Here is a 6,035-nt window from a genome sequence, read left to right as displayed (position 1 = left end):
CTGAAACCCCTCGGTTACTTGATGGGGTTTTTTTGACAAAAAAAAAATAAATAAAATAAATAAAATTAAAAAAAAAATAAGAAGAAGAAGAAGAAAAGAAAGAGAGAGAGAGATTTATTACAAAACACTTGAAGTCAAGGGAGTTGATGAAATTTATTCTTTATAATATTCAAGCTCTAAGAAAGTCTAGAATTGAACTTCTAACATTTTCTACCTTACAGAAATAATCTTTTTATAAAGTTGTATTGAAAAGACTGTTAAAATATATATATATATATATATATATATATATATATATAAAAGAGAGTTTGAGTTTTGATAAAGGACAATATTGTAAGTATTTACGCATTCATCTCAACTTTTACAAATCTCATGTCTTATCCTTTTTGCCTTGTTAATTTCACTATTCTTCACTTTTAAGGCCCAAGTAGTTGCAACACAAGCCCATTACCATAGGTTGGTAAATCATATTCCACCAACACCATCAATCTGATGGATTTACCACTGAAAGCCCATATATCAAAACTAGTCGTCCTTCAAACCCAAGATCAGATAACAACCGTCTGATCCTCTTCACTCTCTTCTATAAATTCAACAAAGCAGCATTTTCTCCGTCTACCTGCAACTCGGGTTTTCTCTCATTCAAACAGAGCCGAAATTTAGTCAGTAGAAGCTCTATATGAAACTCTAGTCATCTGAATCAATGGCACCTAAAGCATCAAAGGCAAGAAGATCGCGTACGATCAGAAGCTGTGCCAGATTCTAGATGAGTTCAACCAGATCCTGGTATCAGCTGCTGACAACGTTGGGTCGAACCAGTTGCAGAAGATGCGTCAGGGTCTTCGTGGTGACTCTGTGGTTCTGATGGGTAAGAACACCGTGATGAAGAGGTCCATCAAGATTCATGCTGAGAACACTGGCAACAAGGCATTTCTCAATATGACACCTCTACTTGTTGTAAGTTCCCTATTTCTTCATTTCTTTGAGCTTATATTTTCATTTTCCATTTGTTTGTTTGCTTTTCGAGAAAATAACTTTTTGTTTGAGAAGCATTGTATTTTCTTTTTGGTTGGAGTCCTGAATTTTATTGATTTGGAAATTAGGGTAATGTTGTGTTGATCTTTACCAAGGGTGATTTGAAAGAATTGAGCGAAGTGGTCAAAAATATTTGTCGTTTTGCAAGGATAGATCGATCTGAGTTCCATTCAGATCGATCTATGTTCGATCGACACCAAGTACAAGGTGAAGTGGTAAAAATATATATATATATATATTTTTTGTTGTTTTTGCTTGGTAAATAATAATGGTGAAGGAGGAGTCTTTTCTGAATTTTGATTTTTAAAAACTTTTCGACTTGTCAGCCTAATTAATGTGTAAGTAACTTGAGTACAAATTATGAAACCTTATTGCAACTAATTGATGTGTATGCAACATCAGTACAAATTATTTAAAATTGAATGAAGAAGGAAATGTGAATGAAGAAGGAAATGTGAATGTAAATGCAAGAAAATCTCCCTATTGATTTTGACAGGTTTTTGTTACATTTCCAAAAATAATCTCCCCTTTTTCCTTCTATTCTACCTCTATTTATAGGCAATTACAAGGGTTGTAACTAATTTCTTATGTTGGGCTATTAGCTTCGGGCCTACTTCCTTTTGGGCCTGACTTTGCTTGGTAAATCTCAGATGTTGGGCCCATTCTATTACTTTTTGGCTTGGGCTTGGATCTACTACTCAACCTGATGCTCCCCTCGCGGGTCAGATCCGGCCCACTCTATCTTCGGCATCCTCAACTATCCCCATAATTACTCCCTAATAAATTAGGGGGTAATTATTAACTACTGCTAATCATGACTTGACGGCTCAAGAAGATCTTATGGGAAAACGGATGGTTGGACCTTGAACCGATGCTTTGAGATACAAAAACGTCTCGTTTTCCTGACGCTTCGGCCTTCGGGCCCACTTTGTCTTTATAAGTCTCAAAGATGTTCCCTCAATCCTCTTTACCGTCTCTATCTTGCCTCGTTGTTAGTCAAATCCTTGCTTGTCCTTTTCGAATCAAATCAAATCTCCTCCGGCGAACTCTTGCAAAAGCTTCTTTCCCAGCAATCTTGCAGTGCTCTTTGCAGTTTCCAATCTTTGAGGTTAGTTTTGCTTCTATTTCTTCTTCTAGGGATTTGTTTTACTTCCCCATAATTTCTATTCACTTTCATCATGTCAATCAACCTAGACATTCTTCCTTTGAAACTTCAACTTTCTAGTGATGTACAAATCAGGGCATGTCTTAGAGACGTAAATATTAGAACTGGGGATGGCCTTCTTCCTGGCGAGGTTCTGTTTTCCCATCTTCAGCTGAACATCATTAGGTTCCCTCTGTACCGGTTCCCTCTGTACCCCTTCTTTAGTTATGTTTTTAATAGATTAGGGCTTTCCCCTCTGCAGGTAAACCCAAATTTCCTTAGAGTTTTATCCGTTCGGTTGCTCTTGATCCGTGACAGAGGTCTGGATCTTGACATCATAGATCTTCTCCTCTATTACAAGGTTAGTAAAATCTGGCTTGATGAACCATACTACCACTTCTACCTAATTGAAAAGAGATCCATATGTAAGGACAAACTCAATTTTGAGAAGGGTTGGAGAAAAAAATAATAGGGGTTAGGGGGCCTGGTCCTCTCCGGCTGCAAAGGATTATCCTATCCCGAGTGCTCTGTCTCTTCGTATAAAAAATTCAAAACACATAAAAATGATTGTCCCTGTGAAACTTGTATTCCTTGCTTTTGCACTTTCTTGTGCCGTTCCCTGGGCATTCCTTGTAATGACTTGAGTTACGGTGTTTGTAGGGATGGGGTTAATTACCTGAAGAAGTACGTTCTGAACAACATTCCTTCATGCTCAGATCTCCTTACTTCAGAAAACCTTTTTGCCCTTTCAGCCCTTGGCAGGACAATGAATCAACTCAAGATCCCTTCCTTCAGTAGGAAAAATGATCCCCCGAGGACCAATGCTGCTCCTGCGGCAACCTCCTCTCCAGCCTCAGCATCTTCTTCTGCCACCATCTCCGACACCACTCCTTCCATCAATCCGACTGTGGTTATTGCCAGCCCAGTCGCCAGCGTTCCGTCTACCAATCCAAACGCAACTTCTCCAGTCAGCAACCTTCATGCCTCCACCACTGTTGCTGCTCAAGAAAAAGAAAGAGGCAAAAGGATTCAACCTGACAGTGCATCCAGCCCAGACGACATCCCTCTGGCAAAAAGGATGCGGCCCTCTGGGCCAAGTGTGCCCGTGCCTCCGCCAACTAGACCTCCTGCCCCCTCTGGGTCTGCCTCAGCCACTGCTTCTGCCTCCGCAGTGGTGCCATGGACCCCTCGGGTTATCCGAACGGATGGCTCGACTGTAAAGCCGGATGAGACCATGTTCAGGGATGGTCCGACTGCTATGGCATATTACAGAAACATGTGAACTCCCAAAGATATTGAAGCGGCCAAAGGTCTGTCTCAAAAGGAGGTGTTTAGCCGCTTCCCCTTATCTGCCATGGAGGTAATGATGAGCACTGAAAAGTGCGTATTTAAACTGTTAAGCTTAGGTATACTAGTACATTTATCTATCTTACTTTATCGTTTTAGACTAATTTCGTGTTATTTACATTTTCAGGCACTTATCCCGAAAATACGCTAACTCAGCCAAATAAGAGCTTAAATGAAACAATTCTAGGATTGAACAAAGAAATGAGCAAAGTGGAGAAAGAAAGAAGCTAAAGGAGCAAATGGGTGAAATTCAGATTTTCGATCGATCCAAGATGAAGGTTCGATCGATCCAACATGGATCGATCTCAGCATTTCAAGATAGATCAAAACCTTGAACCCAAATCAGAAAGCCCAAAGTTCGATCGATCTAACACTATACTTCGATCGATCGAACACCTTTGTCTTTATTTAAATGATTGATCTTATCCACAACTGTACCACCTAACAACCACTTTTGTCCTTTTCCCCAAAATATCTCCAAAAATATCTAGGATTTGTTTTTTCCGAAAAAGCTCAACCAGTTGGATCGATCCAGCCTTAGTTCGATAGATTTCAGCCAAGTTCGATCGATCGAACTTTCCTCCAGTGCGAAAAAGTTAAAAAGTCAGCCCATTCAAGTTATCTTGTATCCAATCATTGGGGAATGTGTGTGCACGACCTCAGCTCATTTTGAGTGTCACTTGACCTACCCATAAATAGAATATGATACACTTTTTGAGGAAAAAAAGAAAAGGAGAGGAGAGATTAGCAATTGGGTAGAGGCAACTTTAGAGGCTATTCTTAATGTAGAAGAAAAGGAGGAGGAAACGAGAGACACCATTGGAGGCCTTTCATCTTCCAAGAAGCAGATTTCTTCCATAGAGCTTGCCCTTGAGGGTTGGAGGAGCATCACCATGAGTGGCTAGACATCCCCTTGGGACTAAAGTTAGCCCCAAGCATGCTTTCTATATCTGAATCTTGTGTATTATTGAGGGATTAGTGTTGTAATACATGTTTTGACAGTTTGATAAATATAGATCTTGTTTATTCAATGATTTGTATGGTTTAATGCTTTCAATTGATCGTTTCATTCTATCCATATGTCTATGTATGCTAGAATAGATGTTCATGTGCTTGTCTCTAGATTTTGTGTTGTTGATACATGTCTATGTGTATTGATGCTATAGATTTAGAGATTGTCAAAACATAGTGCTTAATGGAATGCTCTTATGATTTTCTTGATGGTTCATACTTATTTCTTGGTGGATTGTGCCTCTCCCTTAGTCTAAATCCATACTAGTAGTGTAGATGTAGTGTAGTTGTAGTGTAGTGTTAAATTGGAGGACAATCCATGCTCGTTGTTTGATGTTCCATGCTTTAGAATGCAAGTAGCATATTTCTCTAAACTTGGGGTGTATTAGGATTGTGAGCTTAATGAAAGGATTAATGACTTGTTTTGATCTATTGCGCCTTTCACATGTTGTTTAGACAATATATGTTTTATTGCTTGATATATTGTGCCTTTCACATGATGTTTAGATAATACTTGCTTAATTGGTCATCCTTGCTAATTGAACCAACTAATTACACACACACACCAATATTGCAACACACCTTACCCTTATTTAGTCACTTGTCAATGGTATAGAAATGCATTGCTTGATGGTGATCTCTAAACCCCAAGACCTCTCTCTCTCTCTCTTTTACTTACTCTTTATTGCATTCATACTTAGTTTAATTTAGTTGCTCTCTAGTTTAACCCACCAACAATCGTTTGATCACTCGACCTACGAACCCTAGTCGCGATTCCACAACACAATTCGACCTAGCATCATCCACAATCCTTTGGGACGATCCCTACTCGCCCTAGCTATATTTATAGTGAAGGTAGTAAAGGCTCTTATAAATGTAAAACTCTTAACCCTCGCCTTAATGCACATTTTCCAAGCTTGACGGTAGTGCGACGGACCGGTCAGTTTTTGGCGCCGTTGCCGTGGATTGATTGATTTGATTTGGCAACGTCAAAATTGTGGAATTCAATTAGGATTAGTACTCTTTTGATCGTGTCTTTACTTTATTTTTATTTTTCTGTTGATAACTCATTATGTTTGTTCTTGATTGACAAGGTACATTGAGTTGAAGAGAAGCCAAGCAAAGAACCAATCCAAGGAAAGCTAAGCAAAACAAATGAAAGAGCTAAAAATTGAAAAATTGCTAAGCTAAGCTATAAATTTGGAGTTGAAGTGCTAAAGGACCTTTGTGAAACTTTCTTGACTCAATCTCCTTAGTTAAATCGTGAGCCCACGTGGAGGCATTTCATTTTATTTTTCTTGTCATTGCATCATTGTTGTTTCAAACATGGGAATTGTGTTTGTGGAAGAAGTCTGATTGCATTGTTGTGAAGGCATAGTGTTTGTTCATTTGCTTTGCTTGTTTGTTTGTTATTGTGCATGCATGGTCGTTGTTCATTGAGACGCACTCTTGTCCCTTTAGATTTGCATCTTGAATCCATCGTTAGAAATCCTAGGGG

At 39.0% G+C, this 6,035-nt stretch overlaps 1 long non-coding RNA gene across 1 annotated transcript; it reads left to right on the top strand.

The window, feature by feature from the left end:
* Window positions 1–466: 466 nt before the first annotated feature.
* On the top strand, window positions 467–4,557 carry LOC132312163 (uncharacterized). Its single transcript, XR_009483204.1, has 2 exons — window positions 467–957; window positions 3,654–4,557. It is a non-coding gene; the product is annotated as an uncharacterized LOC132312163 (long non-coding RNA).
* Window positions 4,558–6,035: the final 1,478 nt, after the last annotated feature.

This window comes from Cornus florida, unplaced genomic scaffold (assembly GCF_030987335.1).
Source record: "Cornus florida cultivar Cherokee Brave unplaced genomic scaffold, ASM3098733v1 CherokeeBrave_3.0.0_Hap2_Chr06, whole genome shotgun sequence".
Lineage (NCBI taxonomy): Eukaryota > Viridiplantae > Streptophyta > Magnoliopsida > Cornales > Cornaceae > Cornus > Cornus florida.
The sequence above is the reverse complement of the archived record's forward strand: the minus strand, read 5'-3'. Positions and strand labels throughout refer to the sequence as shown.